The sequence below is a fragment of the Elaeis guineensis genome, chromosome 7, assembly GCF_000442705.2.
Source record: "Elaeis guineensis isolate ETL-2024a chromosome 7, EG11, whole genome shotgun sequence".
In the NCBI taxonomy this organism is placed as follows: Eukaryota; Viridiplantae; Streptophyta; class Magnoliopsida; order Arecales; family Arecaceae; genus Elaeis; species Elaeis guineensis.
The window spans coordinates 84,904,568-84,919,798 of NC_025999.2; the positions used below are offsets into that span (position 1 = coordinate 84,904,568).

At 38.0% G+C, this 15,231-nt stretch overlaps 1 non-coding gene across 1 annotated transcript in view; it reads left to right on the plus strand.

Annotated features, from left to right (window-relative positions):
* Window positions 1-683: 683 nt before the first annotated feature.
* LOC105048628 (uncharacterized) overlaps window positions 684-15,231 on the plus strand; it is a 28,594-nt gene continuing 14,046 nt past the window's right edge. Inside the window, exons 1-3 of the transcript XR_012142967.1 lie at window positions 684-960; window positions 1,047-1,187; window positions 10,587-10,814. This is a non-coding gene — a transcript (uncharacterized protein). The remainder of the gene's footprint in view (window positions 961-1,046; window positions 1,188-10,586; window positions 10,815-15,231) is intronic.

Here is a 15,231-nt window from a genome sequence, read left to right on the forward strand (position 1 = left end):
AGGAGAAATGAGATCTCATCCAAAGATGAAATCAAGCTGTCGGATGGTGAACCAAAATTTCTCAAGGGAAGAAAACCTTAAGGTAATGAGCTGATGCGATTGAAAGCACAAGTGCAAGCTGGACTGGCGTGGAGAAGCGTGTAGCGCACCGAGGGTAGAGGTACAATTAGAGCTTAAAAACTAATTTCTTTGGATACTTTCCAACTTGGCATTTTTATATATGACTCATATCTTTTAAGGTCAGTCACCATCTGTGCATCAGATACATCTCCCTTGCGAGGCCTGCTAGGAAGATCCATATGCACTGGGATAAATCTCTAATTATTTAATTTCTTTCTAAAATTACTTAATTTTGTAGCTCCATAATCTCTAATTATTTAATTCCCATCTAAAATTTTCAATGGATTTACCATATATGAGAGGGATACAGCCATTGTCCGGATTCTTTGCTCCAAACAGTGCGAAATTTGCTCCATGTCTCGCATCATAACTGTGGGCCCCACCAAATGTTTCGTGTGGGAGAAATATTCAAAAGTTTGTTCAACCGTGCGAGTTGCGACGACCCCACGTCCAAGACAAATATTCAAAAGTTTCCCATCGTGGTCGGTTCTCCGTTCCTTCCCACCTCGCTTTTTTTCTACTTCGTCTGGTAGCTCTCTCGTTCCCGTTGCCGTGTTTAGGTCTCCCTCCTCCCCCCAATGTCTCCATTCGCCGACGTCGGAGGAACGACCTGCGCGGCGGCCTCTCGCCGGATAACGCCAGCTCGGCGCCTCCGGCCGCCCCGCGTCCTATTCGTGCAGTTCTTAATCCGATAACAGATGAAGAGTGGAGGAGATTCCTGCGATGCGTCGAGGCTGCCGGCAAGGGTTTCACCATTGGAGCCGGCCTCAAGGGGGGCCTCGCCCTCTTCTCTATCCTTGTCCGGCTGCGGAGCCGAAGAACCGTGGGAACTTCCTCCAGGTGCGGCGGATTAGGGTTCCTGTTCTCTAATATATTGTGGCTTCTTCTCTCGTGCTGATTGAATTGGTCTCTTGATGATTGTTTAGAAAGGTGGGAGTGATTACGAATGAGGACGCGGTGGCGGAGGCGGTGAAGGAGACGTTAAGATATGGACTGTTTCTGGGCTCGTTTGCCGGAACTTTTGTTTCGGTTGATGAATGCATTGCTGCTATTGGGGGTAATAAGAGGTGATACTTCTAAACTTGATTCGTGTTTTCTGATTGTATCTGTTTTGCACTCATCCAATTCTGTGGCTGGTTATACTTATTTCCGTAAAAGGAGTTTGTTAATCTATGTTTGTTTGATCGAGAATTGCATTGTTATTAGATGATAAAAATTATCGATTGGATAATTTTGATAGAATTTGTGGCATACCTTAAGATAATTACCCGATGATGAAGTTAACTATATAATGCTTCATTTTAGTCTCTGGTTGCTGACTCTGCTCCAGTTATAATCTTGTAAGTCAATAGTAATGGTTGCATGACTAATGCAACTGATCAAGAAAGAAAGAGTCACTTAGAAGATTGCTATAATCCCATTGACCAGTTAAAAAATTTTCATATTTTTTACCATGATGAGTTTTAGTGTATTTTTTAAGAAATACGATTCCACTGTTGGTTGATGTGCTTTTTTTCTCTCTTCTCTCTTGCTAAAACATTATCTAGAGAGACAGAATCAAGAGGGATCTATTTACTAAATGAATGTGATGTGCTGTCTCCTTGGTTGGACCTTTCATGGAAAATGTAGATCTGAGAATATGTCAGATTCGATGTGGTGAATCTATGATGATAGTTGCTAAAAATTTCTGTGCGATGGATTTTACTTTGTTCTGGACACAATTAGGTGTTTTGGGGATCCAACCTAAGTGAGTAAATAGGAGAAGGCCTAGAAAGGGGCGGAGAAAGAAAAAAAAACTTCCTCCATGCTTAAATTCTAACATGCTAAAATCAAATGTTATGGGCTCTAATGACTCTCCTTCAATCAACAGCCAGAAACTAATATGCACAGAAGGCTCGAAATTCACCTTCCTTATTCAATACAATAGGCTCGATCGCCCATTCCTCCTCCTCCTGTTTTCTTTCTTTCTTTCCTATTCTTTTCCCACCATATTTATATCTAGAAGAAGAAGGATGCCCTACACATTGACATGGAGCATAATAGAGATAGTTGATCTTCTTGTGGTCTAGGTAGTTGCTGATTGGAATGAGTTATGAGTCAAATAAGTATATGAAGGGCACCATGAGATCTAATCTGGACAATCCATCAATTAGACTATGGTTATATAACTAGTATAAATCTAAAGCTTGCTTAAGTCATGGAAGCCACAACCCAATTTTTGGATGTATGGCACTCATGATGCGCTTTCAAACTACTGGCTTGATCAGCTACCCGTGTTGTGTCAGAGTGGATATATAAGTGTATGCCTTGGTCTGATGCAAATGTCTAGCGGTTCTAGAACATTTTCTTTAATGTAATAGATGGTCCCTAATTTTGCTTTGGTATATAAAGAGTTAACTGATATCCTACCATTTGCATTGTCATTACATAAAAAGAATTTTCTATGGTGACAGAAGAATCTAATTCATGTTTCCCACCTCATATCATTAATTATGTAACAACAATACCAGCAAGCCAACAACAAAATCAACAGCCTAGACATGTTTCATCATGATGAGTTTGGCTATGGAGTACAACTGTAACTCAAGGAAGCTTCTTTAAAAGGTGGTAGTCGATAGAGCATAGGTTGATACAAACTGGCCTTATTTTTGTTCTTGTTATGTTTGTGGCATCTAAATAAAGCTCTATTTGGGATTATTGTTGGCGATAGAGCTTTTGGAGCTTTTGAAAGTAGAGCTTTTACAAGAAAGCTGTTTGTTGCTTTGTAACCATATTTATAAAATACTTTAAAGCTTTAATATATTTTTGATAACTACAATAAAAAAGTACTTTTGGTATGATAAAATAATAATAAAAGACATTGTATAATATTATATAGTGGAGAATAATATAATATAATATAATATAATATTAAATATGTTAGAATTATGCTTATTTGATAAGTCTTTATATAGGAAGGATGCATTTAGTATGTCTCTAAACTTAGTATATCTCTAAACATGGTATGTACTTGCTTTCCAAGTATGTACTTCTTTCTTTATGTACTTATTTCTCGTTTATTTAAAGAGATGAGATTTCATTAATGAATTGAATTTCTTTGAGCTTTTACTTTCAACATGGTATCAGAGTGGTTGCCGCATCCTCTCCACAACTTTAGCCCTTCGCCACCCCTTCTTCCACAACAGGCTGCAGTAGCTCTTCCTAGCAATAGCAGTCCTAGCCGCAATAGCCCACATCGTAGCCCCTCTTCTTTGTCGGCAACCTTCAAAGCCCTAGCCGCATCAAGCAAGGTTCTAACTCCCTTCTCAAAAATTCTATCTGTCTCCTCCCTTCTCAAAGCCTTTTAAACCACCGTCGCTACCACTTTTCATCTCCTTGTCAGCCTTCTTCGTCGTCCTCTTCCTCCACCGTTAGAGATCTTTGGCGACAGTTGCCTCTGGTTCTTGCTAGAACCCTAGTTGCTGCTTAGGACTTTGGACTTTTGTCCTTGCTGAATTCTTACTAATGCAGTCCTGAAATCAATTTGTTCACGCTATAACAGTTCATCCTTTGCCATCTTGGAGGTCTGATTAATGCTTCTATTTGTTGTTTGCTGAAATCCGCTTGTGATTCTGCAAGATTGGTTGAGGGATTTTCTGTGCATCTTGAGGAGCAATCTGCTCTTGGACAAATCAACGTAGGTTCTTTTCCTATGCTATACAAAAGTCATTTGACTGTCTTTCTAGCTATCTACTAATCACGGAGTGGTACATTGCCCATGATTTTTCTAGCTATCGTGTAAAGATATCCTTCTCTCTTTTTCTGTCTGACTGTTTAGCTGTTTGGCTATTTCTGTCCTCTTCTCTAATTGTTATAACATCCTCAAATAACGATAATAAACAACTCTCCTGCCTGGTTGTCTGGCTATTTCTATTTTTTCTCTGATTGCTATGGCATCCTCAAATTACGACAACAAACAAATCTCGACACCTCTGACTTTCGATTCTGACGTTGCGATAAGAAATCTAACAGCAACTACAGTAAAGTTCAATGGCACTACCTTTTGTGGGTCCAATCGTTCAAACTATTTATTGGTATCCAACGAAAGGTGGGATATCTGGTTGAAGATCCTCCAAATTTCAAAGATCCTACCTGTTGTGGCCAATCCCTTGTTGTGCTGTCGTCGGAGAAGTGCAGCTGCAGAAAGAAGTCTGCACTGACAGAAATTATGTCCGACGGAGACCCTCCGATGCTTAAGTCAGTGGGAAGTGATGAACAGCAGATGAATGTTTAGAGAGGCAGAGTATTAGTCCAAAAATATCTTACCAATACTGTTCATTTACTTTCTTTTATAGACGAGTTGTTGGTAACCGTTTGTAACGGTTAGACACGTGGGTCTCGCTTATTTCGGCACTATGTGATTGTGGGATGGGCGGTTATACCCACTACTGATCATGATATATGGCCATTATGCGCTTTTTGCGCTGGTGGTTTCTGATATGTCGACGTTATGTTGGTTGTTTGAGTGTGCTGACCGAATGTCGGTACTTGTAGGATTCCGAATGACTGTCGGTTCGTGATTCTGATACCGACTGGACATTGGCAGAAGAGTTAGTCGAGCCTTCACAGTTGACTTGGTCTGGCTAAGGGGTCGATTGAGAGCATCCGAATGTTTGTCGACGTGTTCGGCTAATAGTCGGATGTCCACATCCTTATCACCGATTGAGAATTGGGTGATCGTGTTGTAATTTGGCTGAGACTCATTCTGCAATGCGAGTCTGAAGGTCCATTGCAGTCATCGATATTTAGTCGGTCGGCCGACTGTGAATCGGTCTGGCCAATGATAAGTCGGAATTGTATTATGGATGTCCTAAGATTGGCGTTGAGAGCCGCTCGATGAGGGATCGGTCGAAGGTGCCCACTGACCAAAGGTCGGTGTTGCTCATTCGTCGACTAGGGCTCGGCGCCAAATACCAGTCGTCCTGAGATCATACGGTACTTTGCTGTTTGATTAGGAATCGATCTCAGAGGTCGAGTAGTTATCAGGATTAAGAGCTGGACGATCAGGGCTCGGACAATGTGCTAATCGACCCTTTAGTTGAAATCATCTGGCTTGGTCGGAGAATTGATAATTCATCGGTTATGCCAAGTATGGGTTGGGCAAAATCAGATATCCCAACAGTTGCCCCCCACTCCCAAATTCAAGGTGACTCATTATCTTGGACTGATGGGAGTATCTTCTATCATGATTTGTCATCGGATTTTGCGATCATGTTTATCGTCAAGGAGTTAGAATGAGAAAAATTTCCCAATTGGGGGCCAAGTTGGAGTCGGCCAAGGCTGAAGCAGAATTGGCCAGAGCTGAAGTGCTGAGTCTTTTTCCTTTCTTTTCATGCTTGAATGGTGGTTGGATATTCACCATGTTGGTAGTCGTCAATTATTTACCGATCGGAGTTGGTTTTTGGTCCTTCCAAGACTTATCAATTCGGAGATTGATATTGACTTTGGCCCTTCAGGGCTTGAGCCAGAGCTCATATTTCTTTCAACCGATCAGGAGTCAGGTTGTGGCCCTTCAGGGCTTGAGCTGGAGCTCGTATTTCTTTTCGACAGATCAAGAGTTGAGTCATGTTCTTCGGGGCTTGAGCCGGAGCTCGTATTTCTTTTCGATCGATTAGGAGTCGAGTCATGGCCCTTCGGGGCTTGAGCCAAAGCTTGTATTTCTTTTTGACTGATCAGGCATCGAGTCGTGGCCCTTCGGGGCTTGAGTCGGAGTTCGTATTTCTTTTCGACCGACCAGGAGTCAAGTCGTGGCCCTTCGGGGCTTGAGCCGAAGCTCGTATTTCTTTTTGACCGACCAAGAGTCGAGTCATGGCCCTTCAGGGCTTGAGTTGGAGCTCGTATTTTTTTTGATCGACCAAGAGTCGAGTCATTATTGTTGGGATGCTCCTGGCGCAGAATCTTCTCCAGAAAAACTTGAAAGGGAAGAACTCGGTGATGAGCGAGGATGCTTCCCCTTCTTTGCACTATGACGGTGAGAGGGAGGAGACCGTCGCTCTTTGTGGCTGGCACATTGGGAGTGCCGGGATGGTTGAGGCTTGATACAGGATCATCCAGCCTATCATTGTTCAGGGGGCAGAGGAGGTGATCGTCGTGGTGTGCGGTGACTGTGCCTTGATGGCATCTGGCATGGTGCCGATTCTTTCGATGTCGGTGGCTGCTGCTGTTGCACTTGTTGTCGTTGGAGGTTGTATACCACCTCCATCAATATTTTTATTTGCTGCATTAAAGCAGCAATTTGTGCGTCCGTAGTGACTACAAGATGCAAAGAACTGGGCTCTGCCATTGGAGGTGGGGGAGGGAGATCTTTTCGACGGAAAGATTGCCTCGCGGACCCTGTAGAGTTGTTTTGAGCTTTAGTTTTTGCCATGATTTCTCGTATCTCCCTTTACCTAGTGCACCAATCTGTTGCAGCCAATCTCTTGTTGCACCCATCGTCGAAGAAGTGCACCTGCAAAAAGAAGTCCGCACTGACTGAAATTGTGTCCGACGGAGATCTTCGATGCTTAAGTTAATGGGGAGTAGTGAACAGCAGATGAATATTTAGAGAGGCAGAGTATCAGTCCAGAAGTATCTTATCAATGCTGTTCATTTACCTTCTTTTATAGACGAGTTGTTGGTAACCATTTGTAATGGTTAGACATATGGGTTCCGCTTATTTCGGCACTATGTGATCGTGGGATGGACGGTTATATCCACTATTGATCATGATATATGGCCATTATGCACTTTTTGCACTGACGGTTTCTGATATGTCGACATTATATCGGTTGTTTGAGTGTGCCGACCGAATATCGATACTTGTAGGATCCCGAATGACTGTCAGTTCGTGATTCTAATACCGACTGGACATCGACTGAAGAGTCGGTCGAGCCTTCACAGTTGACTTGATTTGGCTAAGGGGTCGATTGAGAGCATCCGAATGTTTGTCGGTGTGTCCGCTAATAGTCGGATGTCCATATCCTTATCACTAATTGAGAGTCGGGTGATCGTGTTGTAATTTGGCTGAGACTCATTCTGCAATGTGAGTCCGACGGTCCATCGCAGTTGCCGACATTCAGTCGGTCGGCCGACTGTGAATTGGTCTGGCCAATGATAAATCGGAATTGTATTATGGACGTCCCAAGATCGGCGTTGAGAGCCGCTCGATGAGGGATCGATTGAAGGTGCCCGCTGACCAAAGGTCGATGTTGCTCATTCGCCAACTAGGGCTCGGTGCCAAATACCAACCGTCTCGAGATCGTATGGTACTCCGCTGTTTGACCAGAAATCGATCCTAGAGGTCGAGTAGTTGTCGGGATTAAGAGCTGGACGATCAGGCTCGGACAATGTGCTAACCGACCCTTTAGTTGAAATCATCAGGCTTGGTCGAAGAATTGATAATTCATCGGTTATGCCAAGTATGGGTTGGGCAAAATCAGATATCCCAACACTACCTATGATGGTGGACTGGCTAGTGACTGTTGTGTTATGTCATGTTCTGAAGATGGTTAAATAAATTTGAGACACCCTCAAAGATATACTGTGATGAACAAGACTATCATAACACCATTCACTCCATCATCTGAGCAATTAGCTGATATTTTGGCTAAGTCTCTGTTTTTTGGTATTTTCAACTCTATGCGTAACAAATTGGGCATGTTTGATATATATACTCTAGCTTGAGGAGTATTAAAATTATGCTTATTTAATAAGTCCTTATATAGGAAGAACATATTTAGTATGTTTCTAAACTTAGTGTATTTCTAACATGGTATGTACTTGCTTTCCAAGTATGTACTTCTTACCTTATGCATTTGTTTCTCATATATTTAAAAAGATGAGATTTCATTAATGAATTGAATTTCTTTAAGCTTTCTCTTTCAACAAAATAAATATTATTATAGTATATAATATTATTATAATATAATGTAATATAATATTATAATGTAATATTATTGTAATTACAATATAACATATAATGTAATATGATATAACAGATTATAATCTAATCTAATAATGGATTATATGTAATAGATTATAATATATATTTATAATAAAAATATTATTATATTGTATAATAGTATTATCATATGATCTGATATAATATTGTAATATAATACAATACAATATTATATATAATATAGTATTATTATATTATGATAAGATAGATTATATTACATTATAATGATAATAATATTATATTATTATTAAATATTATTATATGAGATTATATTTTTATAATATAATAGTACTATAATAGATTATATTATATGCTTATAATATATCGTAATATTAATTTATTATTATATTAATTTATAGTATAATAATATGATATGATAGAAGATGTAATTATGAGATTTATTGATGGGTATTTTGGTCATCGAAAAAATCTCATTTAAATCAAAATAGTTTCTCGACATTGGTCAGAAAGCATTTTTGGGGAGAAGCTCCAAAATGGAGCTTTTCCCAAATACACCTTTTCAGCTTTCTGACAAAGCTAATACAGCTTCTCAATTTTTTATCAAACATCACTATACTATTTAAAAGTGCTTTTAGAGGACTAAAAGGTGGTTTCTGGCACTCCAAAAGCTTTGCCAAATAGGCCTAAACACATAGCCAGCACGATATGGCATGATAACATGCCTTATAGTGACAGGCTGACAGCTTATGAGTAGCATAGATTTGATCCAAGGCTTGAAGTACCATGGTAAGGGGGCATACTAGTCACATACTAGCATAGTATTTGTCATGTTAACCCCATTATCTACTCATGGTTTGCCGAAACAGGGTAATACAAAATGTGGTATCCATTGGTGTACCATAGTATAGATGCTACACTCTAGGAAATGGTTGGTTCTTTAAACTGTGTTTCAAACCTTTTTGGCATAAATTGCTAACTTTTGGATTGCCTGAATTTTTCTTGCATCATTTTTGCTAATAATAAAGTGAATCAAAGTAAGACCAGGTTAGACGTGAGCATTATTTGGTTGATATGTGATAATTTAGGGTTTATATGTAACATTCTTTTCTCCCTTGCTATCCTCATTGAGAAGCCAGTGTGTCAGAACTAGGAATGGGTGCAATAATGCACACATAGCAGTTGCACCAGTTAAGAAATGGTGCAGGAGAAACTGAAATAGTATGGGCTTGTGCAACAATGATTGGCGGTAGGTCCAATGAGGATAGGGCTTCAATATATTTTGAAAGGGTAGAACTTAGTAAAGATATGGCAAAGGCTTTGAAATAAGTGGTTGTAGGTTGCGAGGAGTATTGAGGATGACTCAATAAGAATGATTAGCAAAGCGCTCCAAATTTTTGGGATAATGCTTGACGGTTACGAACTCCCTGTTCCTACTGATAGTAATAAATTATAAAACTTGAACATCTTTTGAAATAACCTGGACCATGTGAATGGTGGGTCACCAGTACATAGTGACTTCTTTGAAATTTTTCTATATATCCTTCCTTTTTTTCATAAATGCTCCTTTCCCTTTGATTTTAGATTGATTCATTTGTCCATGTCATGGATGATATGAAGTGTTTTTCTCAAGAATATATGTTTTGCTGCTATGCTTATGAATAAAAATTGTATATTACTACATAGATGCTCTGCAATGTGACCAAGAATTTTGGCTTGCTTTAATCTGAAGTACTATTTGTCTACAAATATCATTATTTGAAACCTACTAATGTTCCCCACGTTGTGGGAGGGTTGTAGTAGAATACTAGAATTCTAGACCAAGAGACTTCCTGTTTTGCTCAATCTAGGGAAATATGTCATTCAAATTCACTATCAAGAACATTATATATTTTTTAACTATGTTACTTGAACTTTTAAGTTGTCTGGAAGTGTCAACACTTTTGGATTCTTTGACACAGCAGGATACAACGTGACATGGCTGACACTCCACTTTGAAGTCCTGCTGATGTCAGCAAAAAGTGTGATATTTGATGCTTTTTTTGAGGTCATGGAGGGGACTGTTAGTTTTAATGTTGAAGTGTTGGACACTTTCAGTGAAGCACCCTTTATATGTTTAATATAAACTTATCAAGATTATATGAACATTTGAAGCACATTATCATTATGTTTTAAATAAATAAATATCTTAGTTAGCATCAATCTAAGTATGCCAAAACAGCTAAAATGAACCTAGTAAATAACTTAAATGACTTGTAAACTCATGTCTATTCTATTAATTTTATTTGTTGAATAGCATCTATTATTCTAATTTCCTTTTTTGAATCAGCATCAAAAGATGCTTGTCTAGATTTTTGGAGGTTGTCATGTTCGATACTTCAGGACACTTGGTGCCTGTGCCAAGTGTCCATGCACCAAGTGTCCAGGCAACACTATTTTTTAACAAGTTCCATTTTGTGCAAGTAATATTTACTTTGTGAAAATTGAATTCCAGAATAACAACATTATGTTATGTCCTACTTTGCTTCAGGACTGCAGGCTGGAGGGCACTGGTAGCGGGATTATTTGCTGGTCCATCAATGCTCTTGACAGGACCGAATACCCAGCACACTAGCCTGGCTATATACATTCTTATGCGTGCTTCTGTGCTAGCATCTCGCTGGGGGTTAAAGAGCAAAAGATTTAGAAATGTTTGTAAACCTTTGACTTGGTCACATGGTGATATATTCCTTATGTGTCTCTCCTCTTCACAAATATTGTATGCTTCCTTCTGGACATCTCATTTTTATTCGACATCTTACCTCACTATACAATGTTTTATATTTAGTTAAATTTGTTGCAAAATATAATATTACTTTACATGTTGCATGGTGCCTGGGTTTGAGTTGCAGATATCTTTGTTACATACTGAAAGATATCTAATTAAAATGAAAACCAATCTTGTCATGAATTTAAAGAAGTATGAGATATATATGAATTTAGGTACACTGTAAAAGAATAATTTAAAAAATCAACTGCTATTCATGTTAAATGGAGGTAATGTGCAGAAGCAGTAAAAGAATTATGATAATGTGCTGAATGTAATCCAAGCGACATAAGCTTGGTTGAAAGCAGAATCTTTTTATTCAAATACTTTATGTCACCATGACCAACTGATTGGATAGATTAATGATACAAAATGATGGTGCACCTACTTGAAGGAACCTTCTTTATATGCAGCCTTGAGATCAACACCATTGCACTTGAAGCTATAAATTTTTTATTGCATATTATACACTTGGTGAATCTCTGACTTTTCTTAGTTTGTCTTCATAACTGTTTTTCATGATGTTTTTATTCTTGTAAAACACTTCCCTGTTTGTTTAAGTAAAGATTATATTAAATGTATAGAATAGGATCGCTGCCAGTATTGTTGATCTCAAATTACTGTTTTATTTTAGTCTTTTTTTGTGAAAGTTCATAGGCTCGATTCCCTGGTTATTCCAGTTAAATCTCTAGTGGCATTTGTTTTATGGATGGTTTGGCCTTTAGAATGACAAGTTTTGATGAGTTTGTTTGTAGATCAAAATATCAGATGTCTCCACTCCCCCCATCAGGAATTGCTTATGGTTGTTAAAACTTGAATTCTGGTCAAGGTGATTGAAGTTGGTGCTGAACTGGACCTGACATCCACTTCTATTTCATGATTGTAAGTTGTAACATGGGTAGGTTGAAACTCAAAAGTTGGATATAGGATAATAACATTACAATAAAACCAAGAAGGTTCAAATTGTCAGTTTTACTTAGATCCATTTAGCAACATATGTTGAAAAATCTGTAAGAATTTTCCTTGTGCTCTATATTGTTTTCCAAGGTAGATTGTCAATTCAGAAACAAACATAGGTTTAAACAAAATTAAAGTTCAAATAGGCTCCTCCAAACTAATACTTGCATGAGTCACTTGCCAACTTATTGTGCTCAGCACTTTTTATATTCAATGAAATTCTAATGCCATTTATTGGGTAGGTTGTTTTGGATAAGCAAATAAAGAGTTGTAGTGACCAGCAGAAATGTGTCTTGAGTTGCGAAAGAAATTGATGTCACTAGATTTTTTTCCTAGTGTTTATAAAAAGAAAACATTGTTTATAAGTGAAATTTCATGTTGAGTATTGAATATTCCAGTTGGCAATCAAGTGGGTATTTTACAAGTATGCTGATACGTAAAGGATGTTAGATGTATATCTTAGAAGCCAATATGACTGACACATTGTAATAAATCTAGGATACAATTTTGTACTTAATATATTGATATGATCAATAAATGGACAAGTTCTTTTTCATTCAAGTGTAATGTGTCCTTGAATTGTCCATAGAATTAGTTTCAATACATATTCTCAAGGTGTTGAGAATTAGAGACATGTATTTAATTCCTAAATGCTTCCGGTCATAGGATCATCATGAGGGCGGTGATCGATCCGGATAGACTGGTGCATAAATCGCTTCCTTCGGAATAGACGAATCTCTAGTCTACAGTGTAGGGACACTGGACGATGAGTGTGGGTAGTTGTTAGAGAACAACTAGTACTGAGCGTGACCATACGAGAGATCACTTGGACTTCTATTCGATCGTCAGTGATTGTCTTGATGCTGTAGTTGTGTGACTGATTTTTTGACTTGAGATGGTACTGCTACTCGCAGTGAGGCTATTGGAGTTTGACTGACACATAAACATGGATCTTAATGAGCCCTTGTAGTGGATGTTGGCGACAGTTAGTCCATTGTAGGGGTAGGGTGCGTATAAAGATAGGTTCTATCGACCTTGATAGAGAGTAGTCCTATGAGATTTGAGAGGTTAAGTCTAAGAGTCTGTGGCCACAGCAGTGTGATTGATGAAAAAGAATTTTCATAGAAGTCACAACTGGATTTGAGCTAATCGAATCTATCATATGACTGATGATGAGGTTTGACGATTTATTCATGATCTGCCATCAAGTTGAGACTCACAATAGAGAGTTTGAATCACACATTAATTACACCTAGAGATTCATTTCAGTTTTACTGAATTGCCACTACATACTGCTAGGTATCACTGATGGAGTGTGAGAGCTTATTAGGATTGTTTTGGATCGACAATCCTTGTTGAGTTAGAGTGGAATTATTCCGACCATTGAAAAGAGTTTTAATGATACGATGATAGAGATCATTGTATATCTCACTACCAGATAGAATTGAATCTATGGGATCACACAACATAGGAATTAGGCTTGGAATAAGCAATTGAGCTTATGAAGTATTAATTGGGTTTAAAGAAACTCATTGGGTTCATGATAATCTTGCTAGCACATGGTTGGACTCAATTCCTCTTTTCGTTGAGATTACTTATTTGATAAGATAATTCTAACTTAATTATCTGCTAATAATCTACATGAATAAAATTCATGAGACTCCAATTGTTGGGTGTCTAAGATTATGGATCATATAAATTAAGGGTGCAAGTTCCTAATTAATTTTTTTGATAGTTATTGTTGGGTGCCACCTTGATTTGATCAAGTTGGGCGTGTTCATTTATTAGAGGACCTTTAGATCTTCTATGGGGCGTCTCTTGGGTGTATTTTGGGGTGTCTTATTATGGGTGCAAGGGCTCCAATTGTTGGTGCTTAAAGGATCTCTTAAAGTAAGTTGGATAACTTAAGTCAATAAGAAATTCAATGCAAGTAGGACTTATATTATGTGATTGAATAGGATTCAATCCTTGTGCCTATTTAAAGGGACCTTCCCTAAGGTTCCTAGAGCATCCAAACCAGCAGACCCTCATGTCTAGAAGGAGTCCCCACGCCCTCTCTTCCTCTCCCTTTCTTTTCTCCCCTCCTTGGACGTCCAAACGCCCTTCACTTGGGGCGTCCCTTCTCCACGCCAAGGGGTGTTGGGGCATCCTCTTGTTGTTGCTGCTTCCTGGTGTTTTGTAGCAGCACAAAGCAAGGAGAAAGGCTAGAAAAGAGGAGAAGAAGAAGATCAAGGAAAGCGATCAAGTATTGATCGCGATCTAGACTTCGTTCAGATTCAGCAGGCTGAATTTTTTTGGAGAAAAAAATTCAGATTGAAGAGGACTGTTCCAGGTTGATTCTGAGTGGATATTCGTAGAGATCGGATACTTGTGCAGCTAAGAGAGAACTCTTCTCTTCCAGATCCAGATTTGAAGAAAAGAATTGCAAAACAGGTATGTGATTTGATCATAATCTGAGTTTCAGCATATATCAATTTCAGCATATGAGATAGATCCATGTGGTTTTATGTTTTCATGCATATATAATTCAGATTAAAAGGGTTTTAATCTTGTTCTCTACTGCGGTGTTTAGAAAATAAAGTTTTGAAACACATATGCATGCACCAAATTCTGAATTCCAACGGTGGTATCAGAGCCATGGATTTTCATATGTTGAATTTTGATATATATATTTTTAAACAAGTTTCAAAATCAGATTTTTTTCTTGATACATGAGATGTATAAATGGATCTTCTAATCTGAAATTTGATTTTGAGTTTAATTTTAGAGCATATAATTGATATGTTATTGCATGCATAGATCTTAATTTTGATCTAGAAAGAGTTCTAGTTCATGTTCATGTGATACATAGATGCATGCATGAAATCTGAAATTTTTATGTGATTTGAATTTTGATTCATATATGAGATATATGATTTCATATTTAGATCATAAATTTGCTTTTAATTTGATCCATGATTAGTATATGAGATATATGATATCATGCTTAGATCTGAAATTTTATTTAGATCTGATTTGACATGCATATATATGATATTTGTTTGTGAGTTAAAATCTGAAAATTATTTTCATATTTTAAAATTTACTTTTATGCAAAAAATTTAGATCTGACATATGATTTTAGAATCTGAAATTTGTGTTTGTGCACGAGGATTTTGGTTATGAGAAAACTATTAATTAGGTCATATAATAGGATTGCATCTTAAGATTTTTGATTTGAGTCATATGGGTCTAATTCGATTAAGTAACTGATCAAACCGTGTCAAGTATTGATTAGGATCAGATCAATTAAGTTAATGATCATATAATTGTTGTTGATCAAATCGATTAAATTCTATATGTAGAATCGATTAACCTAAGGACTTAATTTGGCTCGTTGGTTTGAGCCCGATTCGCTTGAGCTAATCAATTA